At 45.9% G+C, this 22,087-nt stretch overlaps 2 long non-coding RNA genes across 2 annotated transcripts; one reads left to right on the forward strand and one right to left on the reverse strand.

Moving 5' to 3' along the window:
* The first annotated feature begins 6 nt into the window (after positions 1–6).
* Positions 7–8,691, forward strand: LOC107181702. Its single transcript, XR_001512396.1, has 2 exons — positions 7–194; positions 8,102–8,691. It is a non-coding gene; the product is annotated as an uncharacterized LOC107181702 (long non-coding RNA).
* LOC107181703 lies at positions 7,007–14,299 on the reverse strand. Its single transcript, XR_001512397.1, has 3 exons — positions 13,541–14,299; positions 12,564–12,661; positions 7,007–7,623 (listed from the first exon to the last, which is right to left on the reverse strand). It is a non-coding gene; the product is annotated as an uncharacterized LOC107181703 (long non-coding RNA).
* Positions 14,300–22,087: the final 7,788 nt, after the last annotated feature.

Raw genomic sequence — 22,087 nt, forward strand, 5'->3', positions numbered from 1 at the left:
AGGAACTGAGTAGAACAAAAAGGTGAAGCTGGGACATCATCTTCTGCCCTTGGACATCACTGCCTAGTTCTTTAGCCTTCAGACCCATACTGAATTACACCACCAGCTTTGCTGGTTCTCCAAATTGCAGTCAACAGATCGTGGAACCTCTCAATATACAGTATAATGATCTATATACTGTCTGATATATAAAGGTAGGTAGATAGATAAAGATATACAGATAAAGATATCTCTTCATATATCCTATCGGTTCTATTTCTCTGGAGAACCCTGACTAAGACAACCGAGTACCACAAGTACACCAACCCCCAAAAAGCCCACAGCACAAAACTTTCAGGTCAAACTGCAAAGCAAACTCTTTGGTGTCAGAATATTTGGGCGTTTTCCAATGAAAACACACCTTCTAAAGAGAAGGGTGTCCCTGAAGACAAGAGGATTTAATATGGAAGGAAAGGTGATTTTATAAAAAATGGCCAAAAGCCAGGCAGGGGAGCAATAAAGAAGCAAGGTGAGTGTCCACTCTGTACCATTTCCCATCCATTCAGCGGGACACATCGGGAATGTCAACACCAGGGGTCCTCAAACTATGGCCCCGCAGGCCACATGCAAATACAAATACTGTATTTGTTCCCGTTTTGTTTTTTTACTTGAAAATAAGATATTTGCAGTGTGCACAGGAATTTGTTTATAGTTTTTTTTTTAAACTATAGTCCGGCCCTCCAACAGTCTGAGAGACAGTGAACTGGTCCCCTGTTTAAAAAGTTTGAGGGCCCCTAGTCAACGCCATCCAGTGGTACAGATATTTCTAGAGCTCAGTTATCATGGAGAGTGCTGGTGACTTCAGTCATACCTTGTATTAATCTACCATGTGTTTATTCTGTGTGAAGTCCAGGGACAGATGTTATAAATCTAACCACAGTCATGATCCACTTCAGGGGATCTGAGGGTGACGGTTGGTTCCAGGGCATGGGAGAACCTGATGCGTTGGACATCTGTTGCAAAGAGAATAAGGAACTATACAGGGAAAGCCAAGTTCTGGGATTTCCCTGTTCATAGCTTTTAGAGACATATGTTGAGTGGCATTTACTGCTCATTAGCCCAGATACCTCTGAGAGATTCTGCCTAAACTACTATCAATCTCTTATTCAAGCAGCATGTAGATGGCCATGTATATTCATGAGGAGAAAAAAAAAAGCTATTGTGTGTCTTTGAAAAGAAAGATCAGTAAAGGCCAAAGATTTAAAATGTAGCTCCGTGTCAATCTAATGAACAAAATAAACTGATGAACAAAATAGATTCAGAGACACAGAACCATGAACAGACTGATGAATTTCATGAGGGGAGTTGGGGATGGGAGTGTGGGGAGTGGAGAGATTAACCCGAGAACTTAAATGCATATATGCATAGCCTATGGACACAGACGATAATGTGGCGAAGGCTTGGGAAGGGCAGATCTGGGGAGGAGGGGGGCCAATGGGAAAAAAACCCAAAGGGGACAACTGTAATACTTTCAACAATAAAGATAAATTTAAAAATAAAATGTAGCTCCATGTCAACTAGAGCATCCCTCTCTCTCAGACACACACACACATATGCCCACACGCACACACACACATCCCTTGTTGAACCCTTGGCAGACATCAGTAATCAATCACGGTAGATGATTACTGCTGAGATTGTGATCTCTGACTCTGATTCAGCTCAGGACTCCAGGGAGCCACTACCTGACTTTCAGCCTTAAGTCTCCTGAAGAAACTTTCCCATCCCTGGCCTAGTTTTCCCATTAGTTGGGGACAGTATTTTGAGTATTTTTAGCTGTATACCCTGCTCTTACTCCTGCCGCCTTGCCTCAGGTTCCAGCTGTCCTTCAAGGCACCCCTCTTTGCTCTTTGCGACCTTCTGTGTCACAACTTGCCCAAGAGGCGCTGGGACAGTTAGGGATGACGTTCAGTATATTTGACAACTGGTTCAGCCCAGGTGCTGATCAAGGAGAATGGCTCCCTGCCCACGAACACCCATGAAGACTGCCCTACTCACGGTGTGTGTGACCTTGGAGAAGCATGGCAGCCAGCCAGGACGTTGGCATTTTCGTGCAGCATTTGCAAGATAGGCTGACTTGTACACTTGATAAAAACAGAACCAGCTGGACATTCCAAAGGACTTTTGAATTAGGGTGACTGCTCAGCCCAGATCTGTGGCCTTCATGCTCACGGGCCCAGCACATTCCTTGTTCTTGTTCTTATGAAGGGTTTGTGTGAGGGTGTCTTTTCTTGGGTCCTTAGCATTCCTTGGTTATCGCTCCCCACCTCAACCTTCTGGAATTTTCTACAGCTAAGGATTCTTCTCTTTGGCCCATTTTTAAAAATATGGACACACATGCAGAAAAGGAGTCATTATTTGGCGGCTTATGCAGTTTCCTTTCAGCATTAGAGTCAAAAAGTACTTGTCCTTTATCTCTATTCATTGAAAAGAAAAATAATAAAGGGTAAACCTCCATCTAGCAAATAAATGATTCTATCCCCCTTGAATGACATGTATCTTAGAACTGGTTCCCAATGTGTGTACCTTAGATTTTTTTGCCTGCACTGAATTCCCTGGTTTGTTTTTTAAACATCGATGCCAGGGTCCCACCCAAGACCTACTAAATAGAAACACTTAGGCATGAGGGCCAGGACTCCACATTTTTTACTAAGGTTTGCAAACCAGGGGTATAGAGACTTTTGGTTGTTCTGCTTAAAGGGTTTGCCTTCTCTTTTAAAAAAAAATTATTTATTTATTTATTTATTTCAAAGAGGAAGGGAGAGAGAGATAGAAACACCAATGATGAGAGAGAATCATTGATCCGCTGCCCTCTGCACGCCCCCTACTGAGGATTGAGCCTGCAACCAAGGCATGTGCCCTTGACCAGAATTGCACCCGGGATCCTTCAGTCTGCAGGCTGACACTCTATCCACTGAGCCAAACCAGCCAAGGTGGGTTTGCCTCTCTTGAACTGATTACTTAACCTTAACATTTTGAAAATTCAGAATATTAGCTTTTCTTTGTCCTTTTTATAGAATTTAATCACAGATGAAACAAGGCATCTGATATAGAAATAAACACTGGCCCATGTATCATTAAATATATACAAGGGCAATTCCTGGTCATGTCCCTGGAGGGCAAATGAGTTGTTTGTTTCTATGTCATGAATCCAGTCAACATCGATCATTCGTAGGGACAGAGGGAGAATCAAGGATAGGTGATACCAAAAGAGAAATCACCCAGAGTATTTTATGTCTAGCTCTGGAATGTGCTAAGGCCACAGTGTGACTTGGGCACTGGGGTCTCCCTTGGTCCCTGGCCTTGGGACCCCTTCAGGTTCCCTCACACACTTGACAGAAAGGAAGAGGCCCTGCTGTCATGGATTAACCAGGCCTGGTCAAGCCAGGATTGTTTCTGATAAGAGTGAGTCTCTGTGCCCCTAAAGCCTTTTCATGATTTGTTTTTAAGTCTCAGGATTAAAATGCCAGTCCCCAAATAGCCCTCTGTGGACATCAAAAGTATACCCCACATTCAAATATGTGTCTTGTGGTTTCATTCTGGGAATAGACTAGTGGGGTTAAAAGATGGTGGACTTTGGGCTCAAACTCAGTTCAAATACAGACTTGGCTGGTTAACAACTCAGGAACCTGCTCAAGTGACTTATCTTCTCTGAGCTTCAGATTTCTCTTATTTTAAATGGGCATAATATTTCATCGCGGTACTAAGGTTGTAGCGCAATCATAGATATGAAAAGCACTTTCCTGGCACAAAGTATAATGCTCGGTAAATGCTAGTGTCCTTTCACTTAAGAAACTGGGTGCATTTCCAAAGCTCGGCATTATCTCTCCCGGTCAAAGTGAATTAATCATTGACGGGCAAAACCAGGTCACAGGAGATCTAGGAAACAAGAACAGAGCTGTCCTTCAGCTCAGGGTTTCCAGTGGACTTTGGAAACTTACAGATGAGCACATGTTATGTACATTCAAAACGCCAATTACCACCCACATAGGAAGGACATTATCCCAGAGAAAAGAACAGCTGGCAACAACATGCACACACACACACACACACACACACACACACACACACACACACAGACACCACCTTTGCTCTTCTTTCTCGTTGGCTGTAGATCAGACCCAGTTTGACTTGCCCTTTGGGGCTGGAAGGGGACCTGAGCCTATCGAGGGGGGCTTGAAGCATCCTGAAGCCAGGAGCAAGACGCCGCACCCCGCCTCCTCGCCCCCCACGCCCGACCGCCCCGCTCCAGGCACTCGCGTTGCTGAGTTCCTCCCACCTGCACCAGCTGCACTCCTCTCTCAGCCAAGAGGCCACAGAGCAGAAACGGGACCTGGACAGAAGATGGAAGGAAAATTTCCCTCCAAAGTCGTGGCCCCGCCCCCAGGCTGTCTCCAGGGACATCACCAGCCGCCTCCCTCCTGTCCCTCTTACCTAAGAAGGGCAGATGACGCAGACGCATGACGTGTCATCTGTGATTCTACCAGGGACACCGTTTGCGGAAAGATGTTCCTTGTGCTGCAGCATTTCTGGTCTCAAGGTAGCCAGAAACTGTTTAAATGAGACTTCCTCCGCCTTGCTCGTTTCTTAATACTTGCTTATTTTTAACCTGGACATGACGCACGAAAGGACCCGATGGAGGTAGAGCTGGAGGCGCTCTGGAAGGGTGAACCGCACGTGAAGGATGCGCACAGCACCCACTGCACCACCCTCACTGTCTGGGGGAGATGATCCTTTGGACTCGAATCGACGAGGCCGAGTTTGTGCGGTATACGAAGGCGGCCTGGTCTCACTCTTTTGCATCCATCCGTGCAATTTTCCCACGCACCTCCATTGCGCCTGGCGGTGAAGCTGAAGTTCATACAGCATGGCATCATTTTAAAAAAAAATTTTTTTCCCCCATTTTGATTTCAGAAGACAGGAAGGGAGAGGGAGATAGAAATATCAATGGTGAGAGAATCATCTGTCAGCTGCCTCCTGCACGCTCCCACTGGGAATGAAGCCTGAAACTCCAGCATATGCCGGGATGGGGAATCCCTGGTCACCTCCTGGTCTGTGGGTTGATGCTCAACCACTGAGCCACACCAATCCACCAGCCATGGCATCTTGACGCTGGGTGATGGTCTAGTTCTAGTTGCTCATTCTACAGGTTAGGATTCCCCAGCCTAATTCAGTGGAAGTGAAAGCCCACAGTTGGTGGTGAAACCCAGGCCAGTTTCCTGACTCTCATGCACCACCTGCATCCACCAGCCTGTGGTTGGCCATGAGCTTCTCCACATGATCACAGTCAGCTCTCAAGGGATCTGGGTCATATACAGTCAGAGGATAGGTGCTCAGGAATCCTTGTCAAAATAAATGACGTGTCTGCCTCAGACTTTCTTTAGTTTCTTTTCAAGTTTGCATAGATTGGAAATGAAACCAGACAACTATAGTCCCCTACTCACATGAACATGTGATTTGTCGACATTCTTTCAAGGAATTGCCCTTTTTGCCCGTTAAAAACAATATTTTGGATAGAGAATATTTAAGAAAATAAAATACATGAAATGTATCATTATACCCATCAAAGAAATTCAGTAGCATCCAAAATAGGTTTCTTTTTAAGATAATACATAAAATATATTGGGATGTACACTATGTTCCTTTAAGGAGTGGGAGAAAGGCTGGGGTAGGGTTAGTTCACTTCCAGCAGAGATTATGATTATTTCACTTCCAGCAGAGATTATGTTGAAGAAAAACCTAAAATCAGAATTTGTAATGCCAACAAAGGAGATGATAACAATTAGATGGTTTGAATTAGTAAAATTTGCACTCTGAATGTCTTTCTTAGTATAAAGAAAGCATACAAGGCATCTCCCTGAGAACATATTGATATACAGTATGCATGTGTGTATGTGAGAAAGCTCCTGACACATGAGCACAGTGCTGTTTCCATGGCAACAGGGAAAATGTATGCCTTGCCATGAAGCAATCTTCTTAGATTTAGACACACCTATAAAGATCCATGTACTGAGAGCTCTGAGGGAGATATTTTGAAACCAAAAGAAAAATTATTCTAAAATTCTTTGAGATGACCTGTAAGATTCAGGCCATCATCCTGTCTCCCCAGCCATTCTCTTGTGCTGGACCTATCTGTACTTCCAAGATGAGTGTCAGGTACATTCTGGTGGTAAGGTAGAATGGACCTTATTACTATTGTTCCTGAAAGCAAACTCATAGGCCCTTTTCTTATTGAAGTTGTATCATGAATGTGTGTGTGTGTGTGTGTGTGTGTGTAGTAATAGGGGAGGGATATGAGGAATCATCAGGGTCAAAACTGTGAGAAATTTGATTATATATCCAAGATTCTTATAGTAGTGATCCTTGGTCTGGAAAGTCTGATTTTTTTGAGATGGTGAAAAATAAGGAAGCCTTTGTTTTCAGCTCTCCGTGTTTATTCACAAACTTTTCCTTTCTTCTGATCTCACCTTGGAGTGTAGACAAAGTCCAGTGTAAGACTTAATATTCCTTTTGCCTTAAGTGAGCAAGTTGACATCTGTGGCTCTGCCCCTCCAGGGGTGATCTTCTCGGAGCTTTTCCTCAAAGATGTATAATGTGCTTTCTAGCAGTGGCTCCTTACTGATTAATTAATTTCTAATCAATTCCCACAAGTAACAACAGTATTGTTGACTTATTTCATTTTCTCATCTCTTAGTGGCTAGAACTTCCAGAAACAATGATCCCAATGAATAAGAATGTCTTGAGGGTTTAAACATATTTTGAAGAGAGTAAGCTTAGACATTTATCCATAATAGTTTCCTCGAGGGAAACTTGCATTTTTCATTTTTTAAAATATATTTTTATTCATTTCATAGAGGAAGGGTGAAGGAGAGAGAGATAGAAACATCAATGATGAGAGAGAATCACTGATGGGCTGCCTCCTGCACGCCCCCACTGGGAATCGAGCCGCATGTGCCCTGACTGGGAAGCAACCCTTTGACCTCCTGGCTCATAGGTGGACATTCAACCACTGAGCCACGCCGGTCAGGCGCATTTTGCATTCTTAACCTGCAGTCTGATATTGGCTGCACAATGTGCCACCCAGCGAGCAGGAGTGTATGGCTCTTCCAGGCTTAGGTCGTCATGCTCAGAACTGAATCCAGCATCAGGGTCCACTTTTTAGAGCAAGTTCCACTGAGAATAATGGTCCCTTACTCTCAGTCCATTAAGCACGTAGCTGAGCAGAAAGCAAGATCGTCATTCAACTGTGAGCACTAAAGACAGTGTGCACCTCAATAAAGAACAATGCCGGGCTGAAGTCACAGACTGTAAGCTGGGTACAAAGGTGAATAAGACAGCAGAGTGCTGGCACAGAGTCCCTCAGGAAGTACCATTGATGCTCATCCCCTCCTACACTCACCTGTCGTACAAGATCAAAGGATGGTCCAGTTCATCTTAACAGCAAAACACTTCCTTTGCTTTATTCAGAGAGGATGAATTGCCTTCCTCACCAGGGACAACGTGCCCTCCTCTCAGGAGCTAGAGATGCAAATCAAACCCAGCTGGCCACTCCTGCTGCCCAGCGTGGTGTCCTGTAGGTGAGGTCTATAAGAAAAGAAGAAAACCAACCTCCTCTGAATTCTCATAGCCACAGCTGTCCACAGTCACAGGAGCAGGGACCGTTAAGTAATACACGCATTCCTTTGCTTCCTTTTCTCCCTTTCTTTGCATTTCCCAACGGATTAAAACAACTCAAGTTCAGCTCGGAAAACAAAGAAACAATGCTTCCTAAAATGCTGTTACTCTTTCTATGGGCTGCACACAGCACCATCATGAGGATGCAGTCATAAGCGAAGTGGCTTTGCTAGCGAGGTTTGCTTATTTGCATGAATACATTGAACTTAACAATATAAAAAAACAAAGACTGTATTATGTGTTCTACTTTTACAATTGCTATGCTTTCTGTGGCGTCATCCTAAGCATAGTTCATTCCTAGCTGGCGCCATTTCTCGGTGTTTAAAATCACCTTCACAAGTTCCTATGTAATGTTTCCCTTTTATAGAAACAGCTTTCTTTTCACCAGGTTTCAGTTGGTCTAATGATCTGGTTAACCTGCAGCATCGGACTCTCACCATCTCAGGCCGAGTGAGCGTCGCCTGTTACCTGGGTCGCTGCAGGGGCCTCCTGACTGGCCTTCGACCTCCCCCTTACCCGCTTGGGGCTCCTTCTTCAAACAGCAGCCAAGGCTGTGCTTGAACATGGACATGAAAACATGCCGGTCCTCTGCCCGGCGCCTGGCAGGGCTCTCCGTCTGACTCAGAGCGCAAGTCAGTGTCTGTCCGATAGCCCCGGAGGCCCGCCGTGGCTGGGTCCCACATGTGACACTATTGCTCTGCACGGTGGTCGCTGTTCTGGCCACGCTGCCTTCTCACTGTTCTTTGAACACACCATGCGCTGTCCATTCCCTCTGCCTTGACCGCTGTTTCCTATGTAAAGGCACCATTGCTTCTCTCATTTCCCTAGTGTTTGTACTTGAATGTCACCTTCTCACAGAGACCTCCCCTGCCCACTTTATTTATAAGCACATTCTGTCCCCCGCTCCAGCTCTCCTGGTACTCTTTCCTGTGCCCTGTGATTTATTTTTTCCATTAAAGCTTATCGCTTTCTAATGTACGACCGTTTCCTGAAACATACTGTGTGCTGTGCTGTCTGCCCCAGAAGGATATAAGCTTCAGGAGGGCAGAGAGCTTGGCTCACTGCTGTACTCCATGCACAAAACAGTGCCTGTTCCATAGTGAATACTAGGAAATTCTTGCTGAATGAATGAATGAATGCATGCATCCCCAGTGTCTAGAGCTATTGACACACAGTAGGCTCTTATGCCTGTTGAATGTCTCTCCCTGTGATATGACCGTGCAGCGTATCACAGGGGCTCGGAAGCCTGCAGGCTCTGCCTCCGCTGGCTGGGAGCCTGGGCCTTGCCACGTCCTAGTGGCATGACCTGGGTAATTCTCTTAACCTCTGAGCCTCTCTGTTTTGTCATCTGCAAACTGGGGATGAGAATAGCACCTCCCTTAGAAAGCGGTTGTGAGAATTAAATATGAGAATTCAGAAAATAAGTCTGGTAAATGATCACTACACTTGAGCTGTGATGCTGCTGATTATGCTGATGCTGATGGCTTATTCTCTGACTCCTCTTCCCAGGGAAATCGCTTCCACATCCATTCTTACCCTCAGGGAGGCAAAAACACACAACATCTTAAGTGAAAACAGTGTGTAAACCATACACCACTCTACAGATGGCGAGTCTTCTAAATGCCCCGGAGGACCTGGTGACCACTATGGGCTCTGAGTCAATTGGGGAACGGTCTTAAGTCTGAAAAATACACTGGATCCGATCACCAGCGAGGCTCCCTTCTATGGCAGGGCCCCTTCCGCTGGCACCGCAGGGGTGGGTGGAGGGCTGTGGCTCTATTTCCAAGTCCGTCTTCTCTCCCCTTCCTCCCCAGGCTGCCAGAACCTTTGGCGGAAGTGAGATCTGTAGTCAGCTCGCTGGGTGGTTCCTGTACATGGGCTGTTCCTATTGTTCAAAGCATGAAACTGTCTACAAGCGGATTGTTTACAGAGCTTTTCTTTTTCCAGAGCCGCTCGCATGTGGCAACTCAGGCCCTATTTGCCCTAATACTCACTTTCTCTCATCCTTCCCACCAAGAGCCTTTGTTTGTGATAACATCCGGCTCTGCTGGGCACGTACCTCACCTGGCACAATCCTCTCCAATCCCTGGAAGGAACAGCCCCCACCTACGTACATGGTGGGGAGGAAGTAAGATTTCTGCTCCAAGCCGGCAACCTCTCTCTGAGGTCATGTCATCCGGACACAGAGAAATAAACATGCTGTTTCTCCTTTTAAGTGGCATTGGTCGAGGAGTCCGTCTTTCAGACAGAACCATGGAAACGGGCAGTCAGGTATGATTGCCTGTGAGTGTTCCTCGCAGGAAAAATAGCTCCTAATTGCACGAAAAAGAAAGGAGCCAGCTGCTGCTTTCATGATTATTTAAGCACCCATCCACCATCAAAACACGCCTCATTGTTTCATTGCCACTGAAATGTGATTGCCACTACACTTTCTACTGGCCTCTCCTCTATGCAAATTGGGGGGAAGAAAGAAACTCATGAGGCACCCATTTGGTTTCTAAATGTATTGTTTGCATATAGACATCAGCAGCCTGAAAAGATTCTAGCCCGGGAATGTCAAACTGACAACACTGTCTGTTCCTCTATTGTTCTCTCCGAAAATATAATTTTTAATGTATCCTTAAGAGCAGGCCTGACTGTTTTATCAGTGATTTAGTAAGAGACCAGAGGCCTGGTGTCCCAACTGTGGGCTTTGGGCAGCAATGAAAACCATCTTGGGGAGAGTCCACTTTCTAGATTAAAAGAATTCATCAACTTGAAAAAATTTTTGTTCCCACCTTTTCTGCTGACAGTTGGTGTTTGTGCTGGGGGCTGATAATGATTTGTACAGCATTTTATAGAGTTCAAACGTTTCTGCCTCTGGTACATCATATGACATTCCCAGGGACCCTGTGCAGGAGGTAAGGGCAGTTTTCTCTTTTCTTTTTCTTAATATTTTTATTATTATTATTATTATTGATTTCACAGAGAAAGGGAAGGGAGAGAGAGAAACATCAATGATGAGAGAGAATCATTGATCAGCTGCCTCCTGCACGCCCCCCACTGGGGATTGAGCCTGCAACCCAGCCATGTACCCTTGACCAAAATCGAACCCAGGACCCTTCAGTCCGCAGACTGGAGCGCTATTCATGAAGCCAAACCAGGTAGGGCAAGGGCAGTTTTCTTCTATGGGGCTGTTTCCAGCTCTAATAGTTGTGACCTTTAGAGGATTGAGGACTACTTGGTTTTAAAAGAGTTTCAACAGGAAGTCACTTGCTCTTCTGGTTCAATAGGTTTTAGTTCTGGGCCCAGGGAGGAAAAAAACAATATTAATAATAGCCAACACTTACCACCTGTGTGCCTTGTGGCAGCACAGTGCCGAGTGCTTCGTGTGCACTATCTCATTTTTGCTTCCAAATGTACCCCTCTGAGATATGTTCTAGTATGATTTCCAGTTTACAGAGCAGGGAACTGAGCTCAGAGAGGCTGAGTAATTTCTCCGAGGTCACACAGCTAATTAATGGTAGAGGATGGGTCTGGGCTCAACAGCCTGATTTTGAGGTCTGTGCTTTTTACCTTCAAGCTGTACTGCTTCCTGCTATGCATCTATCTACCATGTGCCCATCCAACAGATGACAACACACCACAATAAAACAGTAATCACGAATACTATGCTGCGATAAAAAAAAAAAAGAGATCAGCCGAAGGACTTGTATACATGTATATAAGCCAAACCAATGGACACGGACAACAGGGGGATGGGATCGTGAGTGTGCGGGGCAGGGGGGGAAGGTTAGGGGTTAATGGGGGGGGGATGAGAACACATTTGTAATACCTTAACTAATAAAAATATATATATATCACACAAAAAAACAACCCAGTAATCACATCAGGTATCTCTCTAGGACCAGGAGCTATAAATACACTATCATATTCAATCTTTACGACAGCCCTGCAAGGGTGGTATCTAGTATCCCCTTCTACCTACCAGGAGAATGACATTCAGCGAGGCCAACTGCTTTCACATTACAGAGTCAGTAAATGGTGGAGTTGGTATTTACACCTACACCTTTTCTACATGTTTTTTTGTTTTGTTTTGTTACCTCACTCTTCCTGCCTAAGGCACCCAATGCTGTATGGTATATTGGACCAGAAATATATGCTAGTGGGTGCGCACACAACATGAGAAAATGCCTATGCACAAGAAGCAAGATGCTGTCAGTATAGTTGGAGTGGTAGGTATTTGATTTCATTTCCCAGCCTGCTTTGCAGCTAGGGTGGCATTGTCCAGGCCAATGAGATGTTAAGGGGAGAGTTTACGGTGGACGTGGGTGGGTTCTTTCAAGGCTTCTGCTCTCCTGATAAAAGGGAAAGTTTCTGCTGTCAAGGGCCTTCTCCCATTCTTCCCTCCTTGAACACAGATGGCAATGTTGGCTCTGCAGCAGCAATCTTGTAACCACGAGGCACAAGCCAAATGAATCTCAGAATGGCTGCCCTCATATCAAAGAGCTGCTGAGCCAATACCAATAACCACCTACCTCTGTACTTCCGTAAGCTAGTCTTAATTGGGTATTCTGTTATCTGCAGACAAATACAACCTTAACTGCTACAGAAAGACGAGTTTGAGCAGCCTCACTTGCCTTCTACCTGACAGTTACGTTTGATTTCTTTGTCTATGCCAACTGATTTTCCCCTACCTTCATAAAGAGAGTAGCCTGAATCCAAGTCTAGATATCTTGGTGGCATGGACATGTCATCCAAGCACCTGCTATGCCCACAGCCCCTTCCAAGGAAAGGCACTATTGGTTCTTTACAAAAGAGTCCCAGGCTTCGTGCCAGGTGACTGTGATTTTCAGGCCAAAGCTACTCACCGAAAGCACCCCTCCATGAGTCAGTGAGTAGCCCATGAGGTGGTTAGGCATGCGTACTCTCGCCAGCAATGGCACTGTGTAGATGTCCACTGGCTCGCCTAGGAGACAGGAGTTGGTGATACAAGAATGCAGAAGCCACAAGGCAAGACAAGTCATGGATAAGCAATTGATATGCATCAATAAAAGTCAGGAATAAGCAAAAACGGAGAGATAGAGAAGAGGGAAGTCAAAGAGTGTAACGACAGGAGAATCCTAACTCTAGGGCAGGGAGCCACCAGGGCTGCTACTAGGGAACAATAGATGGTCAGGCCCCTCCCCCGCTGGCCTTCTAGAGTTCTGTGGAGCCACAGGAGGTGCTGTGATCCTGACTGATCCCTGGCCGTTCTCTGTGATTAGTGAAGCCATGTCACCCAGCTTATTCCCCAGAGGCACCCACTATTGCCCCTCGGGTCACACTGGGTCCTGGTCGCCTGAAAGAGCTTAACCAACATGTTGGCCACTCAGGGCCATCATGCCCATCTTTAGTCTCCCTGAGTGTTGCACACACACCTGTGGAACCCAGAGGGTATAGGCAGGGCGTCTGTGGGCCATATTTGGCCCCAATACATGTCTCATTTAACTTACATGGTATCCTAAGAAATGTACATTTGGATGCCTTTCAATGGGGTATACTCTTCCAATTTGTCATGGTCCCGACCCCTCTCTATGCCTGACACTGGCCCTACTTTGCACATTCACATTACCTGCCTGGTCTCTGTAGGCACTTGAATGGCAGCCTCTGGCAGGAAGTTGTGGAGGCGGTCAGGTCAGGTAAGCTGCCCCTGAGTTCCCCTCCACTGAGTCCCCTGGCAGCTGCAGACCCATGCCCTCAAGGCAGGGCACGAACCTGAAAAAACAGAGAGAGACGGAAGGGGGGAGAGAGGAAGAGGAAGAGGAAGAGACAGAGGCACAGAGAGAACTGTTGCCACCCCACAGACCACAGAGCTGGTATCTGCACTTCATCATCTACTTGCTTCTCCGAGTGTCCGCTACTCCCAACTGCCATCGTCACTTCTAATCACACCCAGCTTTCCACCGCAGCCTTTTTGCTCCCTGTCTCCTGTTGCTTTTATTGTGCCGGTCCTACCACATGTACGTATGGTTGACCTCTGTGGTCACAGCCAATTGGCGGGTGCTTTTCCTTCCGCCCAGCTAACCATGAATCCAGGCACGATGTGGTCCCTGGGACAGTGGCTGCGGCAGCAGCCTTTGCAGGCTGGGCCCTCAGGGGCTGTGCTTTACTGGCAATCAGTTCTGCTTTTGTTTTCCGAAGATTTTTGAGTCCGGAGGGATCCTGGAACCCTGAGGGATCTGGAAAATGCGGCTTGTCTCTGAAAATAACAGCCTGTGCAGAGACTGGAAGGAGAGATTACCATGGACTGTTATCTGAGGTGGTAAACAAGTTTTCCTTACAGGGTGGGTTAAACAGGCAAAGAAAGGATTACAAAGAACATCCAAAACTGCAGGGGAGGTAGCCAAGCTAAAGGGGGTTGATGTTGCAGGGCATAATGCACACATGCAGAAGTAGGTGTGTAGGTGCCCATGTGCATGCATGCACACTTATGCACACGTGTACACATGTGTGTGTAGAAGGGTTAGCACTGAGGAGCTGTGGGAAATAAAGTTACGTAGGAAAAAACTATGCAAAGTCTTAAAAATTAGGTGAACAAATTCAGAATCATGTCAGTGGGCAGCTTAGAGCTATTAGAGGGGAGAGAGATTTGGGCCCAGGTACCCATCTAGGTGATGTGCCAAAGGCACAATAGAAGTGGAGAGGAAAGCATCATCCACAAGCCTGGATGTTTGGCTCCATTTGAAGGGCTGGATGGAGGAACCAGTCAATGTTGATTCCAAAGCTTCAAGCTCAGAGTCATCACAGCGGAATGGAAAGGCCAGGAGAGCTGAAAGATCATGAGATCATGTGACATCTCATTCTTCAGAAAGAGCCCTACCTTCCTCACATGCACGTGCCCGCCTATGTGGTTGCCAGAACAGATCCACATCTGGGGTGCCATGGGGAACATGGACAGGCCTCTCTTACCCACATCCCTGGGGTTCTTAGCCAACAAGACTACAGGACCAGAGCTCCCACTAGGCATCAGGTGGCTGCTGGTCTCTCAGTGAGCGCTCTGGCCAGAATGAGACACATGCACACCAGTTAGCTCAGGACCAGCGCTCAGAAGCTCATTGTTTGTCGTGACATCAGAAGAATGCTCACTTTCTTTTGCTGACAAGTAGGTCCTGACCAAATGTGGCCTCATCAGCACACTGGCAGGCAGCCAGCCAAGTTGTTAAGTGGAAACTGACCCACCCCAGGAAAAAAGTGAAGGGCAAAGGCTCATTCCACTCCACATCCCTGCTCTCTGTGTTCCAACAACTTGAAATATCAGCAGCCCGCAAATGGCATCAAGTGGTGAGGCCCCAATAAAGGCAATTGCTTTGAGGCTGTTCAATCTTCTGCTGGGAGTTGGAGACCCTTTCTGCATCCCCAGGACCGACACGATGGCTCCCTGGGAAGATGGTCCCTGGCATAAACTGTCTAATTCTCACAACATGTCACTTCAGTTTTCAGCTTGCTGTGGATTTTAGAGCATAGCCCAGCAGCTACCTCTTGGGTCTGCATCACCCTGGATGCTAGCATCTAAACCTCACTGTCACTAGACCACTCCATTCATTTAGGGACATTTGGCTTTCCTCTGCTTCCAGGCATTCTGGAAATCGCAGGTGGGTCCACACAGCATGTAGCATAGTGAGCGGGTATTCTGTGTATAGGTTTTGTGCACAGAGAGCTAAGCTGGAGTCCCAGCTTGGTTTCTACCAGCTGCTCTGACGTTGGGAACATTAACTAATTTTTCTAAGCCTCAGTCTCCTTATCAGTAAAATGAGGATAATAATACCTAGTTCAGAGTGCTGTTGTGATGAATAAATTATATGTAAATGCTGTGTTAGTTAGCTATTGCTGCGTAACAAATCCTACACCCCCTCCCTCTCCCGCCAAACATGGTGACTTAAAGCAATGAGAAGCATTCACTGTCTCAGTTTCTGAAGATCAGGAATTTAGGAGTGGCTTAGCTGGGTGGCTCTGATTTGGGATTTCTCATAAATTCAGTCAGATGTCAGCTGGGGCTGCAGTTATCTGAGGACTAGACTGGGGCCGGAGGATCCACTCTAAGGTTGCTCGCTTCGTGGCTGAGAAGTTGGTGCTGGTTCTTAGCAGGAGGCCTCAGTTCCTCTCCACGGGGCCTCTGTAGACTGCTGGAGTGTCCTCATTGCTCGGTGCCTGGCTTCCTCTGGAACAATCAACGCAAGAGACCAAGGCAGAAGTTGCAATGCCTCTCATGACTTAGCCTCAGAAGCCATACGTCACCACCTCCACTGCACTCTATTGGTCATACAGGCCAGCCCTCATTCAATACGGGAGGGGGCTATACAAGGGCAGCAGTGCCAGGAAGCAAGCATCATTGAGGACTGTCTTGAATGCTGGCAATCACAAGGGCTTGTACAGTACCTACCTAAGTGGTAGCTGCTAATAGGATTGTTATTTGCTTCTTATCATCTACACACACACACACACACACACACACACACACACACACACAGAACCATTCCTTTCCCTTTGCTCTAAAGTGTCCAGTCGTTGCTGTTCTTCTCCCAAATCTCGTGGTCTGCCTGTCCCATGGTAATGTCAGAAAGGACAGCACCCTGTGGCCTCACAAGGGTGACTCAAATATTCTGACACTTTTTCCTCTTCCAGTTCTTTCCTCATTTATATAATTAGAATCCTCCCAGGCACGTCTTGATTTCGCTGATGACTTGAATGTCACAGTCAGCCAGGAACTGCAGGACATAAGCAATCACCGCAGCAGGAAAGATGCTGACTTGCAGTTTGTGGTGCAGCCCTGCTGGGCAGAGAGCTGTGAACCAGGTCACCCCTGGGACAACAGCAGAGATGGTGCTGGAAATAAAATGTCCATTAAAGGATCAACTAGAGCAGTGGTCGGCAAACTGCGGCCCCTTGAGTGTGGCTCTTCACAAAATACCACGTGCGGGCGCGCACGCACAGTGCGATTGAAACTTCGTGGCCACACTCAAGGGGCCAAAGAGCCACATGTGGCTCGTGAGCCGCAGTTTGCCAACCACTGAACTAGAGAAGTGTGCCCTCCCTCGGGCTGTGCTTATCAGCAGCAGGCCAAGCACCTGGTTCACTGGAAGCCACCGTGACCGTGACTTTCCCTGTATTGTCAGAGCGGGTGCTGCTCGCTCAATGAGGCTCAGGTGGGCTAGTGATAGGACGGCTGAGGACATCTGAGTGGCAGAAGTTGCCAGTTGTTTCCCGATGTCATTTCTTCCCTTCTTCTACAGGAACAGAGCCCTAATCTATAGCTGAGAACAAGGTACCCCAAAATAGCAGCCATATTTGTCAGGCTCCCTTAATAAAATTCTGGCCAATGGGACATCAGCGGAGGTCATACGTACAACTTCTGGAGAGGGACCATGCCTTTTTCCTCCTCATCCTCCTTCCTGCTTGCTGGGATCCTTACTAAATGACTGGACCACCTGGATCCGTTTTGGACCATGAAGTGAACTTGGGAATGGATGCCGCTTATGACAGAGCAAAAAGGTAGAAGAAACCTGGTCCGTGACACCAGAGCGCTCCCTTGCAACTCTGGGCTGCCTGCCTCTAGATTTCTTGAACATTAGAAAGAGATCAACGTTTAAAAAGTAAAAAGCCATTCTTACTTTGTTTGCTTTCTTTCTTTCTTTTTTTCTTTCTTTTTTTTTGTGTGTGACAAACCTGTGTGTGTGCTCACACAGGTTCCTATTGCAGTGGCCATGATTACAGTTCTTGCACATGGTCTGCCACCAGGGTATGCATCTGCCTGCTGCAGGAAAGTCTGCAGAAATGACCCCAGTAGGAAGAGGGTAAACCATCATTTCTAGTTTCATGTAACACTGGTTGAGCTGCCCTAATATGCACAAGGCACTGTGGAGGAGGTCAAGCAGTTGTCTACAGAGTGTACTGTGAGTTTCTCCTCCATCTTGGGCCCTCTGTGATCACCACTCTGCTCATCCATTTGTTCTTTCATGTATGCATTCATCTGTCCAACAAATACTTATGAAGAACTTCCACATATCAGGCGTGATATGAGGTGTCAGCATCACAATGACAGCATTCCATCTAGCAAATAGAAAGGACCCGTGAGGTGCGGTACAGAGTGGAGGAGTTTTATAGGCAGAGGGGACAGGACGAGGAAGTTACTAGTGAAATGTGACTGACTTCAGGCAAGGCCACCTTCCTTTAGGGGGAGATAGGAGGTCTACCAGGCAGATTACCTGACTAGTGCTGAACAGGTAACTCCATGTTGACTGTTAAGATCACATTCCTGGGAGAGGCTGAAACTGTAACCAGGTCAGGTATTAGGCTTGGTTTGGGGACATGGGCTTAGCACAAGTGACTCTATTTGGGCCTGTTGAGTCTTTTTAATACTTTTTCTCAGATTAAAACAAAGAAAACTGTTATCACAGCCAGGATTCCCATATCTGTTACAAAGGGGTAAAATTAAAGGGACTATAATTTAGTTGAAAAAAACACAAAAAGTTGCTGAAATTCAGTTCTGCTGAGTCCTCATACATTAAAACCTGTGTGTGTGTGTGTGTGTGTGTGTGTGTGTGTGTGTTTATATGGTATGGGCACACACAGGCACACACAGATTTAATTATTTATATAGGGGAGGGCATATGCCTAAGGGATTTACAAACACATACACACAAATATGTGTGTATTAATATGTGTATATTTCAAAACAGAACAATATAACCACTTCTTCTCCAGCTCCAGACTGATATTTCATACAAAAATATTAAATACTATTAAAAAATATTAAAATAAATAAATACTTATTTTCCTGGTTTTCACAGACATTGCTGATCTATACCTGGCTCTCTGAAACAAACCTGTGCCCTAAAACAAGACTAGGTGAGGCTGCTGGCAGGGGTGCTGGGGAGCCAGCAGAGCAGTTACAATCGATTAGAAGGTGGACACTGGCAGCTGATTCCTTGCCAGCTCTCCCTGCCACCCTCCACTCCCCTGGAAAAAAAACCTGCATATGGACTCAGCGACTCCCTTCTTTGAATTCATATCCGTAGGAAAGACATAAAGAGGTTTCAATTATGTTTTAAAATTCAGTCGTACTCGAAATTTCTCAAGGCAAGGAGCCACGCAGGACTGCAGTTGGACGATGAAGTTGTAATCAGATCATCTGGCCTGTCTGCCTCCAGCGAGGCTGTCACTTCCCAACAATGAGTTCCCTGGAGTTTTCTGGCTTGGAGTCGAGCCCCTGGGACACTGCCTTCCTGGTAAGCAGACCATGAAATGAGGCAGAGGAGCGCTCGCTCTCGCTCTGGGTTTTTCTTTTTCCCCAATGTAGTTCCATCTGCGGTTTCTGTCAGTTCTAATACGCGTAGTTAGAAGTCAAACCATCCCACCCTCCAGCCAAATCTTAACAAGGAGAGAAGGTGGAAAGTCCGCATTAGGTCCTTTGTGTTTTTTAAATTCCTCACCTAAGGATAATTTTCCATTGATTTTTAGAGAGAGTGGTAGGGAGGGAGGAGAGATGATAGATAGATAGATAGATAGATAGATAGATAGATAGATAGATAGATGAATAGAGAGAGATGAGAGACACATCAATTGGTTGCCTTCCACAGGCACCCTGACCCAGCCTGCGACTGAGGTACATGCCCCTGACTGGGAATCAAACCCATGACCCTTTGGTCTGTAGGCTGATGCTCTAACAACTGAGCAAACCCCGCCAGGACTATTAGGTCCATTTTAAAACACATCAAACATTTTTCAGAAAAGTAATTTAAACTGTGGTGGAATCCCTATCATCCCTAATACTTCACCCGATTCAGAGTTTTTGAACATCAGTTGGAAAGAGCAAGGCATCAGGAAACCCTGACTAGGCCCAGCCCTGATGCTAACTAAGCAGCTGGGAGGGCAGGTCACTGTATCTGGTGGCCTGTTCCTCTGACAATAATAATACGTGGATTTCCCATCTAACTCATGGGTGTTGCCACTGTAAGAACCAACTGAAGTAATGAAAGTATTTTGGAAATATACAATGCCAGGTATTTATCACCTCTAGCCTGGTTTATTTGGGTTCCTTGAGATCATGTAGAAGGAGGGGAAAGACGGATTTGAGTCAGCTAGCTGCTCCCCACATCCTTCTGAGCAGATACAGCCTAATTCTTCTCTCTCCACGCAAACCCGTGGGTTCTGAAGTCCTGTTTGGCTCTTGCTCCAGCTTCTAAATACCTCAAGGGAAGCAGATGCTATCCCACCCAGGTAATTTACTCCCCAGTTTAGAATTCCTCATTATCTGGGAGTTCTTTCAAGGTCTACCCACTGCCCCTTGCAAGTAAATTAATTGCCTCTTATTTTGATCTCGGAAGAGATAGAGATGAGCTCCTTCACCAGGGCCTGACCTTGAAGGGTTTTAGATTCTTCCTCAGCTGCTGTGTTTTCTTTTTTCTCTCTCCAGTGGAGGAAAGGCAAGAATTTATTGCATATGCAATTAAAAGAAATGTCAACAACTTATTTTATGTGCAGTAGAAAAGATGATCCTGCATGAACGAAGACTCAGAATGAGGCTAAAGACAGGCTTATAGGTAAAGCAGATGTGTAAGTGTGGCCAACACAGCAACAGCCATAGTGGCACCTCCAGGAGCTGTGCAGGAGTTGCCATCTGATGTCCAGGTAAGACGAACGAGGGAGGGTAGATAAAAGAAACACCAGCCCATCCAACGTGGCTCAGTGATTGAGCATCAACCTATGAACCAGGAGGTCACTGTTCGATTCTCAGTCAGGACACTGCCAGGGTTATGGGTTTGAATCCCAGTGTGGGGTGTGCAGGAGGCAGCCGATCAATGATTCTCTCTCATCATTAATGTTTCTATTTCTCTCCCTCCCTCTCTGAAATCAATAAAAATACTTTTTTAAAAATAAAAGAAAAACAAGACTGCATGTTGACAGTTATAGACCCATAGCACTGGCGCTCTGAAAGCCATAGGACTTGTCATTGGCCCGGCTAGCGTAGGGACCAGGCATGTTCTGTTTTCCAGAATCTTCTTTTGTAAGACTTGAGAATGCTCTGAAGGCACTCAGCAAACAAGGCTCAGGGGCATATATTACCACCACCGTATTTTACATAAAAGACATTCAAATACAGCCATGATTCACTTGCGTCAGTAGAAGGTTATATGGTCCAGCTGAACACCTAGATTATGGTCCTACTGAACACCTAGGTTATGGTCCTACTGAACACCTAGGCTATATGGTCCTACTGAACACCTAGGTTATGGTCCTACTGAACACCTAGGCTATATGGTCCTACTGAACACCTAGGTTATGGTCCTACTGAACACCTAGGCTATATGGTCCAGTCTGTTGCTCTGGATCTCTATCAAGTTGAAATAAAATCTAAAACCTTCATCGCCAGAGCTTAGAATGTCTGAGGGATTTAAAGCACCATCACTTTTTTAGATGATAGACTAGCAATTTTTAACCTTAAAAAAGTAATCTTGAGGCATAAATTTAGCTCCCTCTGGTCGCCCAGTTTGTGCTTGCAAAGAAAGCTTTCTGGATGAGGCATAAATGGGATTTTACATCACGGAGGGTTCAGCTTCATAACTTTCTCCCAACTGTTTTGAAATACAGTCTGCTCTCCCTATTAATGGGTTCTACATCCACAGATTTAACCAACCTCTGATCAAAAATATTAAAAGAAAAAGTTACATTGATGCTATGTAGGTAGGCCTACAATGGTTGTGTCTATCCTTAAATAGACATTTTTTCCCTTGTCATTTTCCCTTAAAATATACTGTCTGACAATTTTTTAATATAACCTGTGCATTATATTGGGCACTATAAGTAATGTAGAGATGATTTAAAGTAGACAGGAGGATGTGTGTAGCTTACATGCAACTGTGATGCCATTTTATATAAGGGATATAGGCATCCTCAGATTTGGGGATCGTTTTGGGCACCCAGGAACCAATCACCTCTTTGTAAGGAGCACTGACTGTATTTAGTCTAATAATGAAACAGAGAGAGAGAGAAGAGACATTTTTGTTATGTAAATCATGAACACAAAAAGGAAGACTTTTTGGTATTCCACTTCCTTCCAGAATGTGCTGGGGGAAGTAGATGTGCACCTGGGCTCCTGCTTGCATTTCTTTGCCTGATAGTGCAAAGAGGGAGAGAGGAGAGAGGAAGGGCTGAGGGTCCCCGCTGCCACCTAGCAGACCACCACACACTCCTTAGCGTCTCTCACTCAAGTGTCCCCCAGCCCGGGACCTGTTAAATGGCAAGTGTCACACGCAAAACTTACTTCTGCAAAAAGTTTTATGCAAACTTAAAGCAGGGAGTCAACAAGAACGGGAGAGAGGCAGAGGGCAAGCAGGGAACTCTGAGAAAAGGCCTC

This window comes from Myotis davidii, unplaced genomic scaffold, assembly GCF_000327345.1.
Source record: "Myotis davidii unplaced genomic scaffold, ASM32734v1 scaffold168, whole genome shotgun sequence".
NCBI lineage: Eukaryota > Metazoa > Chordata > Mammalia > Chiroptera > Vespertilionidae > Myotis > Myotis davidii.